A 23,839-nucleotide genomic window follows, 5' to 3' on the forward strand; every position below is an offset into this window, starting at 1 on the left:
AGATTTGCATATTAACTGCCGCGATGTTTACCGCGTCAGCCGTCGACGCTTTCAAACATTGGCAACAACAACAAAAGCGCTCTGATATTCCTTGGTGGGCCCCCGACACCTCTCTCCTCCCCCCGCCTTGACTTTTTACGGAATCAGGGGAGCCATTAAGAGAAGGTTTGAGCCGACGCGCTTCCATGTTTACAGATCCCAGGTCCTCCGCTCTGCGCTCGTTATTGGGCTTGTTATTTTTAACGCGAGCGCTCCCAAATGCCAGGCTGGGAGCGTCCCGCTTGTTTGCTTGGAGCATCACCCGCTTGAAGCGCTGATAAGACACTCTGCGCTTTAGTTTTGGGGAGTGGGAGTGGCAAGAGGGCTTAAGTATTGGCAAGACTTCTTGCTGGTTTTCTGAAGAAGCATGAGGACTTCAGAGTGATACGAAACCAGCTTTCAGTTGTCTTTCAATGGCACAGGTCTCAATGCTTTCATGCTTTCGGCCTTTGGCCAAATGCACCACGTTGGTGTCTCTGGCTCGACTTTCGAGCTGCCTCAATTTTCTGGGCTCAGATCCGACAAGATGCACACAACGATCCTCAGAGATTTCGCTCCATGTGGACTTGATTTCATCAGCCAGTTGTGGCAATTTTGTCGGCTGCACATCTTTGATGCAAATCTCCCGCTCCGCCACATCGCAGGCTGATAGTAATCCGTCAGACTGAGGCCCTGGTGACCGTGGAGGCCGTCTGGGTCCAGTCAACTCACTGTTATGATGAAGTAACCAGAGCCCTGCAGCATAGTGCGTGGTGACCATCAGAAGGTCCACGGCGGTCTTGAGGGAATGGGCGTGATCATTGATAAAAACTCAGGTACTCAGTGTTTCTACACTGCTTGGCGGCCACGGAGGGGCTTGTATGTGCCAGCACCAGCACCAGCCTGAACCGCCAATAAGACCTGATGCTTCCATGGTGTTTTCACCAGTTTGTGACCCTTCTGTCCACATGTCCCAGCAGACGTCATGACTCATCCCGGCAGGCGACTGTTTCCAGCCTTCCCTTCCAGTTTTGGTGAAAACTATGCAAATTGTAGCCTCGGCTTCCTGCTCTCAGCTGACGGGAGAGGCACCCGGTCTGGCCTTATGCTGATTTGGATCACCCGCCTTGAGATTTTGACATGTTGTGCATGCAAAGCTTTCGTTCATGGTGGTTCTCTGAATACCTCGGTTGTATTTGAGCCCCTCCGGCTTCTCTGTCACCCAAAAACCAGCTCAGCCTTTGTTCTCGTCCCTTTGACAGTTTCTGGGACACTCTGACCAGCCCATCTTCCCCATTCCGACGCTCGCCTTGATCACATCGATGCAGCTAAATGCTGCGTAGATGGCTGAGGGGCAGATGCAACACTGCCCTCAGCCAGTGTTGCCAACTCCGTCAGTCAGAAAAGTAGCAGCAAGTGTGTTGCATGATAAAGCTTAATTATAGTGAACATAATTTGCAGAAAAAGGATTAACGAAATAAAAGAAAAATGAATGGCCCAAATATGTGGAAGTGGCTTTCAATTTCACAGTGGACCCCATGACTTTAATGTTTTTTTTTGTCCGATATAACTGTACAAATGCGTTGTAAACACATCAACCAATATCAGGGCTTTGAGTTTGAGTTTTGCTTCAGTGTTGCAGAACTGTTGACTATGCGGCGCTGCAGGAGCCCTCGCCAATCATTAAGGACGTGAACTGAGGATGTGCTGTCACATCACTTTGTCTCCGTTACGACCCGACAGCGGGGGGAAAGGGGAGGCAACATAAAAGTGTACATTAAAAAAACGATTGAGGCTGGTGTGGCTGAAGACTTTTATGAGTTTGGAGTTTGTAACAGACGGAAGGCGGCACGGCGGTGCAGTAGTTAGCACTGTCGACTCACAGTGTGAACGTTGTGGGTTCCACTGTTCTAACAGGGTCAATCTGCACAAGTCACCCTTGAAGAAACTGCAGAATGCCTTGGGATCAACCCTGACATTTTCAAACAAAAGTTTGTGGTCGTTTCTAGTGATTTCTTGCAGTTTAGGTTACCATGGAGGGTTCTGCAAAAAAGAGCAGATCCAGTGACACGTCGCCCAGTTGGCAGCCCCGCTGCCTCACTCCAACCAGAGTTGGCAACTTCAAATGTTAGTCAGAGTTTCAGAGTACAGAGTCGTTTGACAGATTTTTCAAAGATGGGAAAAATCTGCAATGAAAGGACAAAAAGATTGACGGATAGCTCGAAACAAACACATCAATTGCAAAATACCAAGATGTCAAGACCAGCATTTATAACTGGATTTATTCTCGTAGTTCTGACCTTCAGCCTTCAGTCAAGGCAGTCGGCCGACATGCTGAGATGAATGGAAATGCGTAGGTGAACAATTTATTTGGGACACTCAGGCTTGATTATTCTGTTTTTTCCCTGCAGCCTAGCAGCAGATTTTTTTTTCTGGTTTTGACTTGGAGAATGCTGCATGTGCATGTTGTCATAACTGCAGAGGGTGTCATTAGCATGCTGCAGCACGCTGAAACACTGCTCCATATTGGTGGCATTTTGTTGTTGTTGTTGTTGTTGTTGTTGTTGTTGTTCCCTTCCCAATCTGTTGAACAGTAATCATTATGCACTTACTAATTTTCTTCACGCCACGCAGTGGCCACTCTGCCGTCGTCTCCCACACAGTGAATTCATTTCTGCAGCTCAGGCTGTCATCCAATAACTCCGAGGAAGACTGAGCCTCGTTTTCTGCCCAGTCTGTCACCGACGTGGTCCTATTGCAGCGTCGCATTTTAAAACAATAGACAGTGTATTGCCTGACGTTTTGCGATTCGGTTGTTTCTTTGCCTCCTTTTTTTTGTCTAGACGCGGCGGTCGAGGCCAAAAGTCGCCATCTGCTGGGTCTGCCGGTGCAAATTTCTCCTTACAAGCCCATCCCCTCTTGTTTACAAAGGCCCCGTCCACTGGGGAGAGGCCGCTCCCCTCATGTTAAACAGCGTGCGGGCTGAAAATATCCTGTGCTGACTCAGATTCAGCTCAGCTCAAGAGAAATAACAGATAACTGATATTAGCTGCGGCAAAGGAAAGAAGGGGATTAGCAACATGCAACTTTTAGTTTGTTTTTTTTATGTTTGTTATTTCACAGCTTTAACAAGGCCCCTGCCCTTTCAGAAGACTATTGCTCAGCTGAAGGTGCATCCAGGAGGAAGAAGACAGCAGCTTGTTCAAGCCCTGGTTGTCGTCCCACTTGACTGCCATGCTTAGTGATGAGCAGCCATTTCTGCACATTTATTTTGTAATGAGGCCACTGGCTTAACCAGTGAACCAGTTAGTGGACAGCCAACAACTGTGATTGCAAAGTCCTAAATGTGCCTGCAAGATCTTCAGACGGACGTAAAGTTGAAGTTCACCTGAAGTTTGTAGTTTGAACTGAAATTCTTCTCAAATTTCCCTTTTTTATCATACAGTTTCGTGATATTTCTGTCTTCAGGTATTCAGAGATGTTTTTTTCCCCCCAGCTTCTCACAACGCAAATGCTAACATACAAAAAAACGCTCTCGCTGGTGTTTCACTGACGCAATAAATCGACCTGGCAGTGATGATGTTTTGTATGTCTTAGATTGTCAGAAAACACAAGTGCAACCTCAGTCATGCAACAACAAGTACGACAAGTACAACAACAAGCCCTGATCCCTCAGTTTCCCACCACCCCAACGACATCAAAGCCGCCCCTCAGGTCCTCTGCTGCAGTTGGTATTACTGCCGTCAAGAATTTCCCACATGTTCTGCATCTTCCGTTTACCCAGCCGTCATCCGTCTGTTTTTTACGTCTATCTCTGAGGAGTAATGTCCTCTGGGGGTCACCGGTCAGTTGTTTTCATCCACAGTCCACAAGCAAGTGAGGAATTTGTGCAAGTCAGAAATTTTCAGATGAGATATTTTGTCTGCGTTTTGTCTGCGTTGATCTCCAGAAAACATTTCATTTAGCCCTCTATTCCAAAACTGTGTTGGAACTTCCACAAGTTTGGTAGGAGGCAAAAACAAGGCAGCAGTCTCAAAACACGGCGCTAACACCTGACTGGGAAAGGCATCCATCCCCACTTGTGACATCACAGAGGGCTGATGATCAAAACTGAGAGTCTCAGCGCACCCTTTCTGAAAAGTCTGGATTTTCCTCATTCCTGGGAGGTTAACGACAAAGACCCTGATAATCGCTGGTACTTAATATGTATTATTATTATTATTATGTAATAGGGGACTGAAAATGTTAAACAGTGAAGGCTGATGCAACCTCTTGCCACAAAACCTAAGCGGCAGATGGAGGAGCGGAATCCTCTCCTGGCTCCTGGTTTTGAGCTTCCTCGCTGCCTCCCCTGCGGGACGACTCGACTTTGCTTCTTTGCGACTCGTTGGTTGGCTCAGACTGCCTGCGAGCCTTCCATGACACGGCACCCCGCTTTGGGTGGGGTGATGGATGGATGGATGTGTCTAATGTGTGAAGTAAAAGTTGGTTGTTTTTTTTTTGCTTTTTGCCCCAAACCACTTCCTCCTCCTCCTCCTCTTCCTCCTCCACCCCCTCTGACAGCAGGAGCTTGTCGTCAGAGCCCGCGAGCGCCGCAGCAGCACGGAGGAGATGAAACTCCTCCGCCAAGTCCCGCCAAACTTTTTCTCTCTTTTGTCTCCAAAAAGCGAGGGGAAGGAGAGGAGAGGCGGGAAAAAATGTTCCTTTCACTTGTGACTCATTCGACAAAGCGCTCAGGAGTTGAAGTAAAATGTATGAAATCAAATCATTTAACGTGAAGAAAAAACCCAACTGCCATACTTTTTATGCCTGGCTTTTCCCTTTTTTTTTCTCACTTTTGAAAAGACACCCACATAAAAAAAAAAAAAATCCAAGCCGGGCCAATTCCTTTCCTCGTCAGCCGCAGACCAACAGTGAGCAATCGCGCTGACAATAAGAGGTGACGAAAAGTGCCTCAAGACGTTTTTCTCTCTCATTTTTTCCTTCTTTTTTTGATTGGGGAAACTAAATCTCTTTTTATTGAAAAAGTGCGCTCGCCGCCACTCTGGAGGGAAATAAAGAGGAATTAGCTTCAGGAGTTGTTGTTTGCACCCGGTGCGAATTAAGGGAAGCGCGGGGCCGGAGGGACGGCAGCGGCGGGGCGGCGTTGGCGAGTCTGGGGGCGGGACAGCGCTCAGAGCGGTGGCGGCGGTGGGGGGGTGGCGCAATCTGGGTCAGAGAACAAAGGCAAGCGGGAGGTGTTGTGGAAGCAGCGAGCGAGACTCACCCAGCCAGGATGTGGCTAGGCCTCCCCAACCTCCCCAACCTCCCAAACCTCCGTGCCCTTCTGAATTTGAAAAATGAAGAAAAAAACACCAACAAAAAAAGAGCCATTCAGCAACTCGTGTGTCTTCCCATCACATCTCGTGAATGGCGGCTTAATGTAAAAGATCAATAGAGGCTCTGCAACTGTACGGCAGCCGCTGCCCCCATTTTCCCGCTCTGTTGCCTCCAGCCAGCCTGCCGTTCTAATGGCTGCAGCGTCGAGATTGGAGATAACCAGAGACGGCTCTCGTTTGTACGTCTTAAACCCCCTTCAGGATGCATTATAGTCATTTGGTGGTGCTACAGTGAGGTCTTATCCCTTTCTTTTTTTTTTAGAGCGAGAGAAAGAGAGAGATATGGTCGAAGGAGACAGATGTACTGCTGGACAAGGGGGACGGAGGGACATTATCTCAGGTGCTCTCGCTTTTACTTCCTTTTTTTTTTAACTTCTAGCACTGTGCTGAGATTTCTGAATAATTTACTATGTGCTTAAATAGCTTGCCGCTTCAGGTGCGCACACTCACACACTCACACAAACACATAAACACACACATACACGCTGCTGAACAGGCACAAAGATAAAGCAGGTGGAATTTGTCCTAATTGGGACGAGTTCAAATGAGATTTATCTAAAAAAATAAAAATAAAAATAAATATATATATATATATATACATATATATATATATATATATATATATCCCACCACCAGCAACAATTGTCCCTTTAAATCAGTGGTTCTCAAACTTTCTCATCACGCCCCACCTTGGAGGAAGAAAATTTTTCATGCCCCCATAGAAGCCCCAAATTTGACGTGGCTGTGTCTTGAGGGATCCCGATGAACCTGCAAGTGGTCCTATGTCTCTAGGACAAAGTTGACTTTTGACCCCATGGACTTGCATGGCATTAGGGCAGTGGTTCTCAAACTTGAACATTCATTTCACTTTTCTCTTCATTTATGAAATCATTTATTTTGTACAAATAAACAACTTTAGCAAATCAATCTTTGTGACATCAAATCCTGAACATTACTTTTTACACAAGAATACTCCTTTCACTTTTCTACTGTGCAAATAACCTTTTTTTGGCAAACCACTTTTGTAACATCCACCATCCTGGCCTCACTGTGAAACAACACAGCTTTATGTTGTGCTCCCATCTCCTCACAAAGTGCCGAGAATAGCAGCGCTTTCAGGGGTCTTGTTTTGATGAAATTGACCACATCAACAACATCAGTCATGCGACAACATCACATTTTCTACCTGCCACACGGGATGACGTTGAGCGTGGCGTGCGCTAAGTCATAATATCGCGCCAGTCGCGGCGTAGATCACGTACTGATGCAAAGGTGTTTGATTACGTTCAATCAGAGCTCGAAAACTGTTCATTGACCTCTGGCTTTTTCCCCCCATTTGGCTTTCTCCTAAAATGTGCATTGATCTCTTCCTTTGCCAATATCTGCCTAGATCTCGATCCACTAAATCATCTTTACTGGATTATATATCAAACTAAAGAAGAGTCACGGGTAGGCATTTTATTTTTGAACTGTAGCGCTATCAAGTTGGGTTTCATTTATTCAGTGTTTATTCAGCGCACCTGTTTTTGTGTCCTCTCTGCTTACATGAGTAGGAGTGTAATTGAAATTTTAAATAAATTCATCCGCCGAATGTTCCTAGTTTCACTTCTTGCAGTCGCTGCGAGGGGTCACTTGTGGTCGTCTACTCCTACTTCTTTCCCTCTTGCGCACACTAAATTGGTGTGTTAGTATTTCAGAGAAGGTACTTTAGAGTTCTGAAATAATTCCGGCATTGACTCTATTACTGGGAGGGGGGGGGGGGAATCAAAATAAATTTGGCAGTGTTGGAAAGACTCACCAGACAAAACCACCAGGTTTCTCTGACTGTCTGGCTCTGTCAGCAGACACAACATTAACCAAGCGCAGAGGCATGGTTGTTGAAGTGGTGATGTTAACCAGACATAATCATCACTACAGAAATATAAACAGATATACACATAGATAAATGCAAATGTGTGTGTGTGCTCCGTCACAGCTCCAGCAGTCCAAAGCTTTCCGGATTTCAATATACAAGCCTTTTATTTCCACTGCTCGCCAGGGGACGACAGCAATTAAATTGGATTGTACAGACAGGACTTTGGAGACAGAAATAAAACATATCAAAAATACATATTTATTGCTTGTGACATTAAACTGCTTTGAAATGAGACCACAAGTGACCAAAAAACATTTTAATTAAATCATGATTTGAGTATTTCATTTGAAGTAATGTGGTTTCCCCAAGGTCGACATAAAGAAATCACCCCCCCAAAAAGCATATCAGCTAATTATGAACTGTTTGGACATTAAACTTCCTGTTACCAACAGCTCCTGTTGGTTTCCTGTTTGTGCTAGTCTATCAACAATCCTCAAATGCAGTGATGAAGGCTTTGAATGAACTGTCGGTCTGAAGTAAAACAGAAAACTCATCCATTGAGAAAAGGTCTCACTGCTCTTCAGTGCGGAAATGCTGTCCAGTTCAGCTAAACACATGGCCACTGCAGGATACATGCTAATCTTATTAGCGGTAGCACGGCTCACAGTCACTTCTTGTCCCCCTTCTTCACCTTCTTCTTCACCTTTTCCCAGCAGCAGTTGCTTCCTGCTGTTGTCACGGCTTAGAAGATGATCAAACCTTTTCACAAGGAAAGGAGGAAAGGTTACAAGCCTAATACGTTGGTTGTAGTGGTAGTATGATTTAAAGGGAAGTGTCGTGTAGCGCTAGAATTGTTATTTCCTGCCGATAAACAACACTTTTTGTGAAACATTTTCCGGAACACAGCATTTTGTGGGGCAGAACTGAGTTTTCTCAACAACAACCCCACAGCAACTTCTGTCGCACTCACTCTCTGGCACACACACGTGCTCGCCATGCACAAACGCACACAAACACAGAGAGAGAGAGAGAGAGAGGGAGAGAGAGAAGAGGATGTCCTCCTCGATCATCCAGACATCAGTCGCTTGTCACACAGCAGTCCCCTCTGTCAGCCCACAGAGAACAAGAAGCCACTGAAGTCTTTCCAGCAGCACTGCCAGACAAAAACCCAACCCCGGTAGAGAGCGGGAACATCAGATACACACCAATGCACACAGACACACAATCCAAACACACACACGCGCACACACAGAAAGACAGTGACTCAGGTATAAGTCACCCACTTCACTTTGCTCTATCACAAACATGTACCCACACTCTCCAAACACGCACGAGCTGGAACAGATACAGAAAAATAACAAACACGCAGCTCCGTTCCGCCGGAGACGTGTCTTCAACCTGGCGTCAAGACGCGCACGCTGACACCAATATATAAAAATAACAAACGCCGGAGGAACGGAAAAGGAAGCAGCTATCGGGTTACCAACAGGTATGGAGGGGTTTTTTTTGTTTTTTTTATTATTTTTTTCCGAATTTAAAAGAAAATTCTGCAGCCTCGCTTGAAGTATTCAGGACTTTGAAATAGAAAAGAATCTCTCTATCAGTGTGGCCACATCCCCCAAATGCACGATTGCTAAACCGTAGATGTATTTTTCAGGGAGAACCTGGTGCCGCCGTGATTTTTAGAAGCTTCTGCTGCATTAGCGTTAAATGAGAACGAGGCCATGTTTTCTCCCAGAATACAGCAGCGTTTTTGGGGAGGGTTCTTTTTATTTTTTATTTTTTTTACTTTTTTCACCTTTTTTTAGTATTCGCCTGCAAGATAGAATCAATGTTCTCCCTGAGTTCTGAGCCTGAAACCCCAGAGGAGTTCCATGGCTCCTCTCTTCGCACTCTTTGCAAACTTCGAGAAGGTCACGTCGTGGAACGGGAATGTCCACGGAGTGACCTGGCCAGCTCCTATATCGACTGCCTGCCTAATAATTCATACTCACCCAATTAGTAGGCAGCTTGGGTTGGTGGCACCAGACTCGGTTGGTGGAGAAATACTCCAGATTCTGGACGTGATTTTGAGCAGTGATGCAGCGGCTTGCAACCACCGCACAGCAGGAAAGTCGCAGATTCGATTCTGACCTGCCGTTTTTTGCCTGCACTTTGCAGATTTTGTCGGCTTGGGCTTCACTCTCAGCCCAAAAAAGGTGGTTTGCCCTCTCCGAGTCGGTGGAGAGATCCTGCCTCAGGTGGAGAAGTTCAAGTTTCTCAGGGTACCCTTAGGGACGGGGTGAGGAGCTTGGTTACTCGTGAAAGCTTGGAGCAGAGCTGCTCCTCAAAAACGAGAGGAGCCAGCTGAGGTGGCTGGGGCATCTGTTTCGGATGCCTCCTGGACACCTCCCTGAAGAGGTGTTCCGGGCATGTCCCACCTGGAGGAGACCTTGAGGAAGACCCAGGACACGCTGCAGGGACTAGGTCTCTCGGCTGGCCGGGAAACGCCTTGGTGACCCGACTCCAGATAATGCAGCAGCAGAAGAAGAAGAAGAAGAAGAAGAAGAAGAAGACTTCCCTCTAGGTGCCTGAGGTGTTGCCTGAGCTCCTGCCCACGAGTGTCACAAACAGGATTATAGACGAGCAGCGGTGGCGACGCCCACTGAGAACATGATTGTCTTTGCGTTGAAGATGACAAAGACTCGAGCCGAGCGGCTCAGACTGCAACGACCCGGGGACTCGGCCTGGTCCACCGAGCACACTAAGGCTTGATGAGGAAATTTCCGCAACGTCCCCAACCTGTAGTTGTGATCTTAGTGAGCATACACCTAATAACTAGGCTCTGCACTTAGGGAGCAGGAAGAGGTGAGGTAATGTTGTTGGTGCCGCGTTGTTCGAAGTGCAAAAACTTTTTTTCTTAGTTTGTTTAACAAGTTTTTCAGTCTCTTGATTCATTCATTTTTTTCATGCATTTTGGGAAAACAAACGGCAATGATATCTTGTTAATGCTGGATCACTGAGAGTGCTGGCGTCGCCACAACCTGATCTGGAGCTCAGTGGATCTGACAGCAGCAGATGTAGAAGACCACCCAGTGTTTTTCATCTATGGACATCACATGACGCATCAGGCTGGAGGGAAATCAACAGGGAGAACAAACCGGCCCTGACGTGGCGCCGTCCTCATCGAAGGCCGTATTTAAAAGAGATTTTAGAGATTGTTGGCTCACGGAACGATTCCTCTGACAGGGGACCGTCATTATGTTCTGCCACATTTATTTTTACTAGGACTCTGGGCGGTTTAAAAATGCAATCGTCTTCGAAATTATTGATGAGATGCAAGCTCGGCCTCGCCAGGATGTGGCGAGGCCACGTCGCCTTCTGTTTGCTCTTCTGCGCTGCGACAGTTTTTCTATTCCTTTTTTTTTTTTTTTTTTTTTAACCGCGGCGAAAACTGGAATCAGTGCAACGACTTTCACCGTTAAGTACAAAATGTGCCGGCTTCTTTTGCCATCTTTGCTGAAACGCTAATCTGCTTAATTAGCCTCAACTCCTCCTGGTGGAAATTTTTTGTTTGTTTAAAAAAAAAAAAAAAAAAAAAAAAAAAGTCTTTCATCAGGATACAGACACCTGTTGGCAAGTAAAGTAACTTGCAACCCCACGCAGCCAGTGGAGAGTGTGGGAGGACAAACACATTTTTTCCTGTGCAAGTAGTTTGGATGCTTATCCACTTATGGACATATGGCCTGAATTAATAACAGTGAGACGCCTTCACTTCACCGCAGATGGCTGATGTGTGTGTGTGTGTGTCTGTGTGTCTGTGTGTCTGTGTGTCTGTGTGTGTGCATGCACGTGTCTGTGTGTGGGCTCAACTCTGTTTCGCTCAAGTTCAGACAGGTGATGGGTAAACAGAGTAAACAGACTTCTAAAGAAGTAAGAGGAGGAAGGGAAAAATAGAGAGCCCGAGGTGGATCTAAAACAGACAGGAAGCAGCGGTGCGAGAGTGCGTTTAAAGCCACGTGCACAACTGTGGGTAAAATTAGGAATTGGAGCAGAGGAGGGAAGCGAGTGCCGGCTGTGGTTCATTGTAAACAGCAGCTTCCGTCGGACCCATTTTCAAACACCTGTTATCTGGGTCGCAGGGGGGCGCTGCAACAGAGAAACGCCCTCTTCCATCAACGCTGGAGTCACCAGATGGCCTTTAGGTTGGTTGTCGGTTCGATTCCCTGATGCTCTGAGTTTCCGACGTGCTATTTCTATGTCAGCGTGGGTTCACTCCAGGCACGCTGGCCAAGCACGCCTCCCAAGATGGCGAAAAAAAGAGATTTCTTGTGACGCAAACAAGGTATTCTCCACTGGATTCATTTACAATTTTTTTCCCCTCTGCTTCATAATCGGGGGAGGAACCACCGGAGACTTCACAAAACGACGTTATCGCAATATTGAACTCGCTCCGCGGTGCTAATATATTGCCATTTCCTCAGTATTGCCTCGCAGGTTTGAGCAATTTTTGCAACTTCTACCAAATTTCCTGAAAGTCGCATCTTCCCTGTGCTCACCCCTCTCGCTGTACTTAGCAGTCGGCTACGTACCCTATAAGTAAAAGTTAGAATAGATCTGTTTATTTTATTATTCATCAAAAAGTTGCTGCTGTGTATTCAACATTTATTAGGAATTTAACAATAACACTTTGTGTCACTGACGCACTGCAATACAGAAAGAGAGATGGAAAAAGTGCCTCCTTAAATTTACACAGATCTTTGAGTTCCAACATATATCGACTTCCCTTCCTTAAAACCGGGGCCTGATTTCTCTCCGGGAGGCTTTAGGTGTTTTTTGTTGTCTGTTTGTTTTAGATCCAGTAGTCCAGTAGACTTTGATACAGACAGACCAGCTCTGCTGAAAGGTCTCAATATGTCTTGTGGCTCAAGTGGGAATATATGACTAATGTTGGAGGCGTAATCGTGAGAAGAGCTTAAAAAGAAATCACAGTGGTGGAAATCGATTTGGTCAAAGGGATCGCAGTGGAAATGCCATCAGCAAACAGGGTCTGACGTCTGCGTTTTTAAGATACAGCAACTAAATCGAGGGTATAGATTATGAAGAATTAAAAAACATAAGAATTTTTTTTCTCTCTTGGCTGTATAATGTCAGGCATATTGTCTTTGTTTTCTCATTTTCTAAAGATTCAAGACTTCTTTGCAGTACATTGCAATAATAATTTCTGCATTAATCTTTCATATCTGTTTTATTATAAGGCGGAAACAGGGAAGAAAACTGCATGAGTCTTGGCAAATCTCCCTGAAGCCACCAAGAAGAAGAGGCTGCGTTCAAAAGAATCCTGCTTCACGTTTCAGAATGAAATGCCCTGAAAAACAGCGCGAGGCAGAGGCAGCCAGACTCTTTCTTTTGTTTTGTTTGGTTGATTTTTTTCTATTTTCTCGCAGTATTTTTGTGCTCTGTTCGTCATTGTGCCATGAATGAACTGGATGTGTGGGAGATTCAATGGGAAGGTTACTTTGTCTGTGTCTGAGTCAAAGAAGAAGAAAAAAAACAACAACTTCCTATTCTTGATTTTGAAAATAAAAAATTGACAAATTGTCCTTGAAAGTTATTCAAAGCGTGCGCAAGTTATATTTCGGGCCTCTGGACGTATTTTTGTGTGTGGGGGGGGGGGCGAATCTCAGTATAGGAGTAATAGGTGTGACCTCCTGCTGTCTTTTATCATCTTTAGAAAAGGTAAAGCGTACTCACAGAACGATCTCATCCTTTCAGACGCACTGACGATGCAGAATGCGTGGATTTTGGCTCATATTTAGTCCAGACAGACTGACAAGTCGATGCACATCTGTGCCGCAGTATTATCATCCCATACTTTCCGCTCCAGTTGTCTCACATGGCACAGCTGTCTCAAATCCGGCCGTTGCCAAATCCTCTTCTAGGCCAGAGGAGGCTGCGTGCATGCGCGCGTACGTGTGAGTGGGTGCTTAATAATAATCATAAAACATGGAATCAAAAAAGGAAAATTATAAATACGCGAAATCCATTTTCTGACGAATCCACATAGTTTTTCTGACGCGTCTTTTTTTTTTTTATGATTTCTCCCCTAAAGATCGGAGACGTCACTGGCCAACAGAAAAGGAAGACCACGCCCACCTTTGCTGGATTTCAGTCCAGGTTTCTCCGTCGGCTGCCAGCAGAATCAGCAGCGTGTGTGCCTTCGTGTCCAGGCGAAGGATTTAATCAGCACAATTAAATGGATGCGACCGGTGGCTCTGTGCACGGCGGTGAGTCAGCGCACATCTGTTGGTGAGTTGGACGAACCGGAACGTGTGTGTGTGTGTGTGTGTGTGTGTGTGTGTGTGTGTGTGTGTGTGTGTAGGCCAGTGTAATCACTGACATCACTTCCTGTAAGATTGCCTGCGTGGCCATAGGAGTCCTACTATGAAAAACTGACTTTTTAGCCTCTGTCTTTTATTATTACTGGCATTCCAACTAACTAACGCACCAAGTACACAGTTTCTGGAGTTACTCCACTGAAATGATTTTTGTAAGGCTTGTAGAGGTCAAACTAGGAGTTTTGACTTTTGACTTTTGGAAATGGTCACAATAGGGCCTGGTTTAACTGTAACTGAAGCATGAATATGGTCAACAAGATGTTACCGCTGTGATCCTGACTGGCTCATCACAGGACTCTCCGTCATAGATTTGTTCTATAGGCTCTTCAAACATAAAGAAAAACATTAAAATTCCAAACACAAAACTCACACAGAGAGAAAGCAGCTTGAGGGATGTGCTTGGGCGTCTTCCGTTGCTCTGATGGAGACTTTTCGCCGTCGGGGTCTCCTGTCTTTTTTTTTCTCGCGCGTCCACCGGACCGCAGGCGAACCCCGCCGACCTCATGCGGATGTTGTTTGAACGGAGGCCCAAAAGATCGATGCAGGGCTGCAGATCTCACGCTGAGCTCACCCGATGTATATGACGGCATACATATGCAGGGGCGCGCAGCGTTTTGTGGAACAGCTTTGTATCGACGGACCACCGCAGCAGCAGCAGGCAGGAGGCCCAGGGAGGGAATAAAAGAAAGACGGACGGTGAACAGTGTTCCAAAAATACACATGTATCATACACGGAAGACAAACCGGGTTTATCCTGAGCACCTAACCGGCGCTGTCGTCAGCTATTGGAGAGCACGGTGCTCTTTGTGACATCACAAGAGGTCGATTTTCACATCTGTGGACATTTCTCTTTGACTTGTGGAAAGTTTGGCCATGTCTGGAGGGTTCAATCACAGTCTAGAGCGGCGTTTCCCCAAACTAGTGGGTGTTAGTGTACAACAGTGTAGATCTGGCAGAATGAGATTTGAGCTCATTGTCCTTATTAAGACTGTAAAAGCAGTTCTCTTTTCTGTTTTTAAGAGTAAAAACACATTGTACTCACCGCAAAAGACTGTATGTGTTTCATTAAGGTGGTGAGAAACCGTTATTGTTTTCTCTCTGTCTATTTGCTCGGCCTCACACCTACGATCCACAACCCCTTGGCCTTGTGTTTTACAGCAAGGACCTTAAGGTCATTATGAGGGGGTGATTAACTTAATCTTTCATTCAGGGAGTGTAAATATTGTGGCAATGTGTAGGTTAAATAAACTTTTGGGTTTGGCATATTTCTATATTTCTATTTATTTATTATCCTGCAGATCGCACATTTAGATTTAATCACCAAAGTCTTCCTTAGTTTTTGGTGATCAATGAGGTCTTTCCTCAGCTCTAGCTCCCTGGCCCACACTGGCTTTCTCTTTTGGGTCATCAAGCTGGAAAAGTTTCTAAGAGAACACTTGGTACTGTTATAAAACAATGATATAGTGGATTTGACTTTAGCATGCGACCTATACGCAAAAACAAAAACACTAGAAGCTATTTTGCCCCGCAGAGGAGAGAAAACATCATCTGAGACTCTTTCACCTTTTTCTGTGTAGCCGCTGCCTAATGGGCCGGCTCTACTCCTGGTCCAGGCGTCGCCTGACCTCCGACCTTCACGCAGCAGGCCTGTTCTAAATTCGCCTCGTCCCGGGGCGACGGAACTCTGCCAGGTCCTCGACCCCTCGACCCCAAAAACCGAGCGCAATCCCCCGAGGAACCCTGCGGATCCAGAGGCCAGCCTGGTGCTGCTGACAGTGGCTGTCCACCGCGCAGAGACCTCCTGTGCCTGTGATCTGATTAGTCATCGTCATTGATTTTTTTTTTTTTGTCTGTACGGCTCAACGGCATTATAAGGCGACGTGTGATAGACTGTGTGGTGTGTGCGTGAGGCACAAGGATTGAAAGAAGTTCCTCCATCAGACGAGTAAGGAGGCAACTTTGATCAAGATAAACGTCTGTCAGCAGTGTCTCCCTCACCTCCCCCCCAATTTTTTTTTAAATTAAACCTGTTTTTTTTCTTCTCTGACAGATGTCTTTTGTAAAGAGAAAAAAAAAAAGCTCTTCGACTCATCAGAACGGGGAAAAAAACAAAAGAAGGAGGATTAATTTTGCATTATTCTTCTCGTCAAAATCATTTCTTTCATCTAATTTGATTACTGGCGGAGTAGTTAAATCTTCTCAGCCGCAGACGGCATCATTAGAATGCGCTGGACACGCCACATCAAATAAGAATTGTTGCCTCAAGTTTTTGCACTCTGGAGAACTTTAAGAAACTGAATAAATCATCAGATAGTGTAATCCGAGTGGAGACATTTTTGGCCTAGTGGCTGATTCTGCCTACGTCTCTTTAGCGCATTAGCCCAAAACATATAAACACATATGCATTTTTTTCTCCCTTGCGGTTGTTAGTTCGACAGAATAGCGGTGATCTCTGTTCATAATGTGGCACAGGCCACGTGAAACATGGGAATTAATCCCCGACAGGTTAAACGGTCACTGGCAGCACCGGCGACCGCATCATCCGTCATCTGTGGTAGATGCAGATTAGAGATTATAACCGCAGCTCTGTAAACGTTGCCGTCGTCATCTCCTCTCTGCAAATTGGGGGCCAGTGGTTCAGAAGCTTTACGAGGCTTTAAAGAGTTCCGAGCCATCCTGAAGGCATCGTTCACCCACCATGTAGAATGAAGTCTGTGCGCTGCGGTATATTCACCAGTAGCTTGATTCGGAATAATGTCTGGCCATTTTATTAGGTATACTCTCACAGGACACTTTATTCGAAATGCTGATCGGCCACTTTCAAAGGTGTAGACTCACAGGTTGGGTGTACACTCACAGGCCACTTAATTAGGTACACACTCACTGGCCACTTAATTAGGTACACACTCACTGGCCACTTAATTAGGTAAACACTCACAGGCCACTTAATTAGGTACACACTCACTGGCCACTTAATTAGGTACACACTCACTGGCCACTTAATTAGGTAAACACTCACAGGCCACTTAATTAGGTACACACTCACTGGCCACTTAATTAGGTAAACACTCACAGGCCACTTAATTAGGTAAACACTCACAGGCCACTTAATTAGGTATACACTCACAGGCCACTTAATTAGGTAAACACTCACTGGCCACTTAATTAGGTATACACTCACAGGCCACTTTATTAGGTACATGCCAAGGCCACTGTATTAGGTAAGAATACACTCCCAGGTCACTAATGTCTATAATGACCTGCCACTTTATTGAGTATACATATAGATTCAGATTTCATATTGTCATTGTCACGGAAACAGCAAAATTACATTTGGAGCATTGTCTTTGCAGAGTTTAGTTAAACCTGAAGGGCCGCCGGTGCAAAAAAAAAAAAAACTTTGTAACTTCAGTGCATATTAACGGCACAAACTCCTCCCATGAATCACGCTGTGGATGAGTGAAACAGCATCGTTTCAGAGTCTGCTCCTTACAACTGAGGTTAACTGTTTATTCAGCCACTTAATTCAAAGCGGGATCATGCATTTCTTCTTCTCTCTCCTTCTTCTTTTCTGGATCGCAGGGCTGAAACACAAGGCCGGCGATTCTCCCGGGTGTTGTGCAAGTGCATCTCTCTGAACGCCGGCCAGTTATTATAAAGTACAGGAGGAGATAACTCTCTCGCCGCAGTTAATAATAGCCATCGTTGTTTTGCGAAACCGGGGTGGGGGGGCCTCTGTGTGGGAGAGCCGAGCATATTTTACATCGCTCTCGACAATGCAGGCGCGGGAGGAGGGGGGTCACCGGAGAATTAGCCGCTCTCCGAGCATTTCAATCACTAGCTGTAATTGATTTATTCCCAGTGTCTTGTTTTTTTTTCTCCTCCTCGGTCTTGTCTGAAAGTTCATGCGCAAGCAAACTATCGCTGACTCAATCCCTGCCTGCGCGGCGCAGCGCTAATTATGGGGCCGTGTGGCATTGGCGGGTGGGTGGCGGTTCCCCGCGGCGGCGTTTCTTTAATTGCATAACCTGCAACCTGCGAGTTTCGCTCTCATTATGAGTCACAAGTCATTACGAGGCGCGCGCAGGGCAGAGAATTGAAAAACGGGGCCTTATTGTGCTGGCCGCCCGAGTGCGGGCGGGCTCGCAGCCTTGGGAGTCAAACTATTGTTACATAATGGATCCTCCAAGATTGACTGCGAGCCGTGAGGTCGCGTCGCACGGCAAGTTTATCTGCTGCGACAGGAGCGCCGCTCCGCCGGAACACTTTGTCCTCTTGCGCCGTGACAAATGACAAAAGACGAGTGAGAGCCATTGGTCTTCACGTTCCCACTGCGGGAGTGTCGGGGGGTCATAAGAGAGGGGGCGACCTGGGAGTTTGCTCACATTTTTCAAGACATTCTTCCTGTTTTGCCGTTAATAATTGTCCGACCAAACAGAGCCAACAAGATGTGGAGGATTTAAAAATGCTGGAGGAAAAGTTTAAGCATATTTATATGTATTTATGACGCAGATGAGGATTATTGTCTGTAATCAGTGTAAATAGAGCATAAACAAGTCCAAACGGAATGTGTTTATTATCAGGGCGTTCAAAGTGGAAATCAGGGCAGAGAGGATATGTCAGGAAGAGACTTTTTCGACAAGGTGGCAGGCTCGCACTTTCTGAATTGAAATATCGTTAATTCAACCGATGTATTTGGCTTTTTTTTTTTTTTTTTATGCTTTGCAGAGGGTTAAACTCACTTTCGCCCAGGGGCCACGTCACCGTTCCTGCGACCGCGTCGCGCCGCAGAGTGCGCAAGAACATAAACGTGCCAGCAAACAATATCCTCTTGTAAAGTAAAAATCGCTTTATCGCACTCCCGAGCATAATCACCGCTCCGCAAAAACAATCAACCACAGTAAATAAGCCGGCATGTGAAGTGTAATGAATTTGCAGTTAATTCCGGCGCAGACCTAGAAAGCAGGAGTCAGAGCGGGAGGGGGCTGGGGTTGCATTTCATACATGCAGATTCAAAGCAGGCGGCGCTCACAGCCGTGTTTTCCAAGCCAAGACGTCCCCTTACGATGTTCTCGCCTTCCGACGAAGGTTCAGTGGCGTCGTCGAGGAAACGGATTCAGCGGCTGGATGGCTGTTGCGGCGGCGGCGGCTCCGACTGCATCTAAAACGTGATTATTCCCCCATAAAGTCACCCGCAGGCCTCGTTGAGCGTTGGCAGGACAGCTCGCTCACCGCCAAAGACAAGCAGCAGAAGGCATTCAGACAGGCCCATCGTGGTGCCAACGCAGGATTGCATATGTATGTTTTGACAGCGTATGTAACAACCGCAGCACTGCATTTTTTTCCCCCGCTTCTTCTCATGTTCTTCTCTTGGTGTATATTATCTGCATTGCAGCAGCTGAATCTAAAGAGATTTAAAACATGAACATTTTTACATCTATACTTTGCATGCAGTGTAGCAGCTTTGCATGTTTAATTACCCCCCAAAAAATCAGCAGATATTTAGCCCTGTGTTCACAGCCTCCGGGAAAAACTCTTGCGTTACGTGCTCTGTATATCATTAAAAGGAGAAGCTCCAGGCTGGCATTATCGCTAAACTGGCAAAGGTCAATTCAGGAGGTGCGTCTCCGTGAATGTTTTTGTGATTTGCATCTTCAGCGATGAATGTAGAAAGGTTTATGGAAATGTCAGTAATTCTATTTTACTTCATCTGATTCGCATCTGGGTTTTTCACGCTCGGCTGGTTCGCGTGTCTCAGATGATAGAAGGAAGCTTTTGTCAATCAGTGGCTGAAACGTGCAAATGTGAAAAATAGACTTCCAGCGTTGCTAACTGATCGCACCTCGCGACCGCACCACCTTCTGGGAGAGTTCATTTATGTCCAAGGTTAGGTTACGGAAACGTACCTGATTCTTTTTTGGTCAACTTATCCAAAAGGCTGCTTCAGATAGACAGATCGGGAGCATTTCACTGACAGGAAGAAAACATTCCAAAAACTCCAGGAGCTTCTGTTACAAACTGAAATCATTTCATTTCAGATGCACAGCAGAGCATGTTTATCTCATTACATGCATCACTGCAAAGCGGCCGTGTTTCCTTGACAGTCTCTTCAACAAACAGGGGGGGGGCTCTTGTCCCCATTCTGTTGAATAAGAATACTGTGTACTAATTAATTTTTCATACGTCAGTATGTTTTCTTCCAGTCACAGAAAAGCAGCCGGTTTTGCTCACTTTGGTTTTGTGTCTTCTTCACCTGAAAGTGAAACTCTTGAGAAGTCTGACTCACCGGGTGCCCGCCGTGGTTGTTACAGCCTGGATGATTGGATGGCCGCTAGTTAGACTGGGTCTGTCTGTCATGTGAAAATTGTACCAATCAGGTTTCTTCCTCGCCAGCGAGTCGAGTCCAGATTGGCCCCCTGCTGGTGCAAGTTGCAAGTCTGCGGCGTAGCCCTGCCTGAATGCGTCCAGGTGTGAGAGAGCAGTAACTGTGGAGCAAACTGGAGCGCTCGGCGACCAAACGTTTCTCTTTACGAGCCTCCATTGGAACTGACCTTGCATGGCTGTAAAACCTTCGACGTTCTCGCGAATCTGCATCTCTCTCGATTTGTTCAATCATTTTTAGAATCCTCGTGGCGGCCTGTTGCTGTCAGATTAGGTCAAATTACCTCAAACACATTCACCCCCCCTCCACCGTTCCCACTCCGAGGATGCCGTCCAATCAGCTGCAGCCCCCGGTTCCCCCCCAGGATTACCGGCAGCAGCAGGTGTTTAGCATTTCACACGACTGAACGAAAAACAGCAATATTAACAGCGTGTTTGCAATTTCGCCGGCAGTCACGCTGCCTTCTGAGGGTATGGCGAGGTGTAAAGCAACTTGAAATTCCAGTTTTGCAGCAAGTATCCCTTTGATGTGCGCGCGACAGCCGCCTCGCTTCATTAGACACAAGGCTGGAAAAAAAAAGCTGTTTAACCTGCAGAGGAAACTTTTTTTTCCCGATTCCCTTCCCTTCCCCGCTGTCGTCAACGAGGGAACGGGGTGCATTCACCTTAATGGCCCTGCTGTGCAAGCGCCTGATATACAACTCAGTGGGGATAAAAGTGTCAGCGCGCCACATATCAGGCAGGCAGACAGATGTTTGCCTGCTGCTTTTTAATTTGCTCTTGTTTGTCTCTCCTTGTTGTTGAATTTCGGATGCTTTGAGTTAACTCATCGCCATCTAGTTTACTGTCAGGAGTTAGACAATTCTTTTTTTGAGAGACAAAGCATATTTTGACAATAATTTTTGATAGTAATTATCAGCCTAATTACTGCAGTGTTTGGATTCCCATGACGCTTTGATGAATGTTTGACTTCACGGCACGGATTTCAGGAACCTTCTTAGCATTCACACGAGGTCAGATAGCAACTCTAAGTTGTCGGGAGGCGTGAGTGTGAGTGCAGTAGGTTGCTTTGTCTCTCTGTGCGGCCCTGCGATCAGCTGGCAGCTTGTCCAGGGCGAACCTCTGCAGCAGCAGCCCTGCAGCTCACAGTGCTGGGCGGGCGACGGCAGAACGCAGATGGATGGATTGTTGTCTTACGGTGAACGGTAACGTCCATCATTCTGTCAGTCCTCCACCAGTGATGCGGTTCACTTCTGTTTGCTCCTTTGTTTCTCTTTCAGTCACGCGTGCGTGAATTATTAGCAACGTTACGTAGCCATTATCGAAAATGAAACACAAGATGCGTGCGGGGGAAAAAATGACATGTTCATCTCTCCAAACTGCGAAAGATCCTTCGACAGCGTGAAGGTCTCCAGACTTTTCCCTTGAATTTTTTCCCCCTCAAAAAAACTGTACGACTGGAGGTGAAGCGCGAGGCGAGCCATGCGGCAAGGCGTCACGAGGCTGAGCGATATTAATTGAGATGGGAAAGCGGGCTCGGGATGAGGGGCTGAATCCCTCCTTAACCCTCCTCGCTGAAGGCTCTTTAAAAAAAGAAAAAAAAGAAAGAAAGAAAGAAAGACGGAAAGAAAAAAAAAATGAGTCCGCCGCGCCGGTGCTCAACCCGTCGCAACATGAAAGGGGGGGAAACTTTATCCCGTCAACTTTGAAGTGAGAGTTGTCATCTCTTCTCAGCCTTCACCTCGGCTGGCTCCCCTCTGACTGGGATCGGCGGAGTGTGTGTGTGTGTGTGTGTGTGTGTGTGTGTGTTGTTGGAGGGATGGGGGGGGGCAAGACAAGGATTCCATGGTGCTTCTCTGTCCCCTCCCCTACCTCTCACATCTTCACCTCCCCCTGGGGGACCTGTCACGTCAGATACGGCCTTCTGGCGCTGCGACTTCCGCGGCCCGTTCCCCCGTCGGGTCCCCGGCTCTCACTCTGCACCCCCCCCCCCCCCCCCCATTGTACGCTGAGTGTGCATTAACGCCGCCTGACATTTAGCTCTGGTGCACAGCCAGGGAAACAGATAGGAGCTGACGACCGTGATGGACAGTATGCTAATGCTTTGCTCAGCGCGTTCGGGGAGCACTCGACCCTGAGATACCACCAGTCGGGCCGGTCTGCAGGGAGCGGAGATTGACGGGCCCGCTGACAAGAGGAGAAATCTCGGTTATTGGGCGATAAACTAAGCTAACTCGACATCTGGCTTTGAAGTTTTTTGGGTTTTTTTGTTTTTTTCCCCCTGATTTTGCAGTTCGTAGCAGGTACCTTGACAGACGCCTGCCTGCCTGCCTGCCTGCCTGCCTGCCTGCCTGCCTGCCTGCCTGCCTGCCTGCCTGCCTGCCTGCCACGTCTCAGCTTGGAGCCCATCTCCTCCGCAGCACCCGCTGAGAAAAACGCTCCACTGTCTCGTCTTATTGGGAGACGCTAATGGCTTCATCTGTCACCTCCTTCCTCGACGCAGGCAAACACTGACGACGAGCGATGTCCCGCACGCGCAGCAGCGTGACACTGCTGGGAGAATTCTGCCTCTTGTCCATATGTATCATCTCAATACCAGCTAAACTCCAGCTTGTGGTGTCACTGTTTGACTTGATGTATGCTGTGCAGAGATGGGAGGTTTGCACATTAAGTGAAGTGAAAGTGTGAAATCTTTTATTTATTATCATTACTTCATCAAGAGATATTGATATTGATATTGATATTGATATTGAAATTGATGTATTGAAATGTAACCTTTTTCAGCCCCGGTTTGATTCATAATGTGTTATTGAGCAGACAAACCACTCTGGAGAAGTCAACTTTTTAACAAAGCCATTCTGCAAATATTCTTTCCCACTTTGACTTGAACCTGAACTTTTTTTTTCAAAAAGGCAGAACGAAAACAAAGTTTGGGGGAAATCCATTCTGTGCACACGGGAGTGTGTTTTATTTTTTTTCCTTAAGACGAGAAGAATCCGTAAGTGTCTCGAAATTCGAGCGCTAAACCGCAGATCTGGAAGCACTAATGCTCCCAGTTTGACCTTCGGGGCATGCGCCCCCTAGTGGATAAACGAAATCCACTCTGCGGGGTACGGTGAGTGCAACAGGTCCCCAGATGCTTCCACCATTGTGCCTTGGCAAGTTTTAAGTTTGGAGAGTTCTAAATGGCTGTTACGTAGCAACGCTGCGACCTCATGGAGGAGCGGCAGACAAAAAAAAACCCATCTCTCTCTTTTTTTTTTTCTTTTTTACCTTTTCTGAATATTTTTTTTCTCTCTCTCTTTTTAAATCATGAGGCATTCAACTCGTATAGAGAAAACAAGACGTGACCGCACGACGGCGCGCATCCATGGAGACTCGGCGATGACGTATACCGGGCGAAATAAACGGAGCGCGCGGATGACGAGCGGAAACGCCAGCGCGCACCTCCCCATCATAATCCGGCTGAGCAGCGTCGCTGTCTTTTCAGCACCACTCACTGACAATCCAGCCGAACCGGTGGAGGCTCGACAGGCGAGACCGACTCCTCCGCAACACACTGAGGAATTTCCTTCCTGCACACCGCCGCAAACTTCCCGTTTAAGCTCTCCAAAAGGGAGAAAATGCGTTTTGGTTTTTCATTTCCACTTGATGAAGTAACTAGTTAGATTCACTGGTGTGTGTTTTTGGTGACGCGGGACCAACCATGTGCTTGTTGGATTTATGATTTTATTTTTCCACCGCCGCGAATTCTGGATATCTTTTTTTTTTTTTTTTTTTTGATAAACTTTTAGTTTTTTTATTTATTTATTGGAGCAACAGTAAAATGT

The 23,839-nt window shown here is 46.5% G+C and overlaps 1 long non-coding RNA gene across 1 annotated transcript; it reads left to right on the plus strand.

Moving 5' to 3' along the window:
* The first annotated feature begins 12,547 nt into the window (after positions 1–12,547).
* Positions 12,548–22,722, plus strand: LOC142886552 (uncharacterized). The gene is made up of 3 exons (XR_012926429.1): positions 12,548–13,205; positions 13,343–13,539; positions 22,513–22,722. It is a non-coding gene; the product is annotated as an uncharacterized LOC142886552 (long non-coding RNA).
* Positions 22,723–23,839: the final 1,117 nt, after the last annotated feature.

This window comes from Nelusetta ayraudi, unplaced genomic scaffold (genome assembly GCF_046127955.1).
Source record: "Nelusetta ayraudi isolate G7.1 ecotype Tasmania unplaced genomic scaffold, CSIRO-AGI_Nayr_v1 ptg000016l, whole genome shotgun sequence".
NCBI classification, from domain to species: Eukaryota; Metazoa; Chordata; class Actinopteri; order Tetraodontiformes; family Monacanthidae; genus Nelusetta; species Nelusetta ayraudi.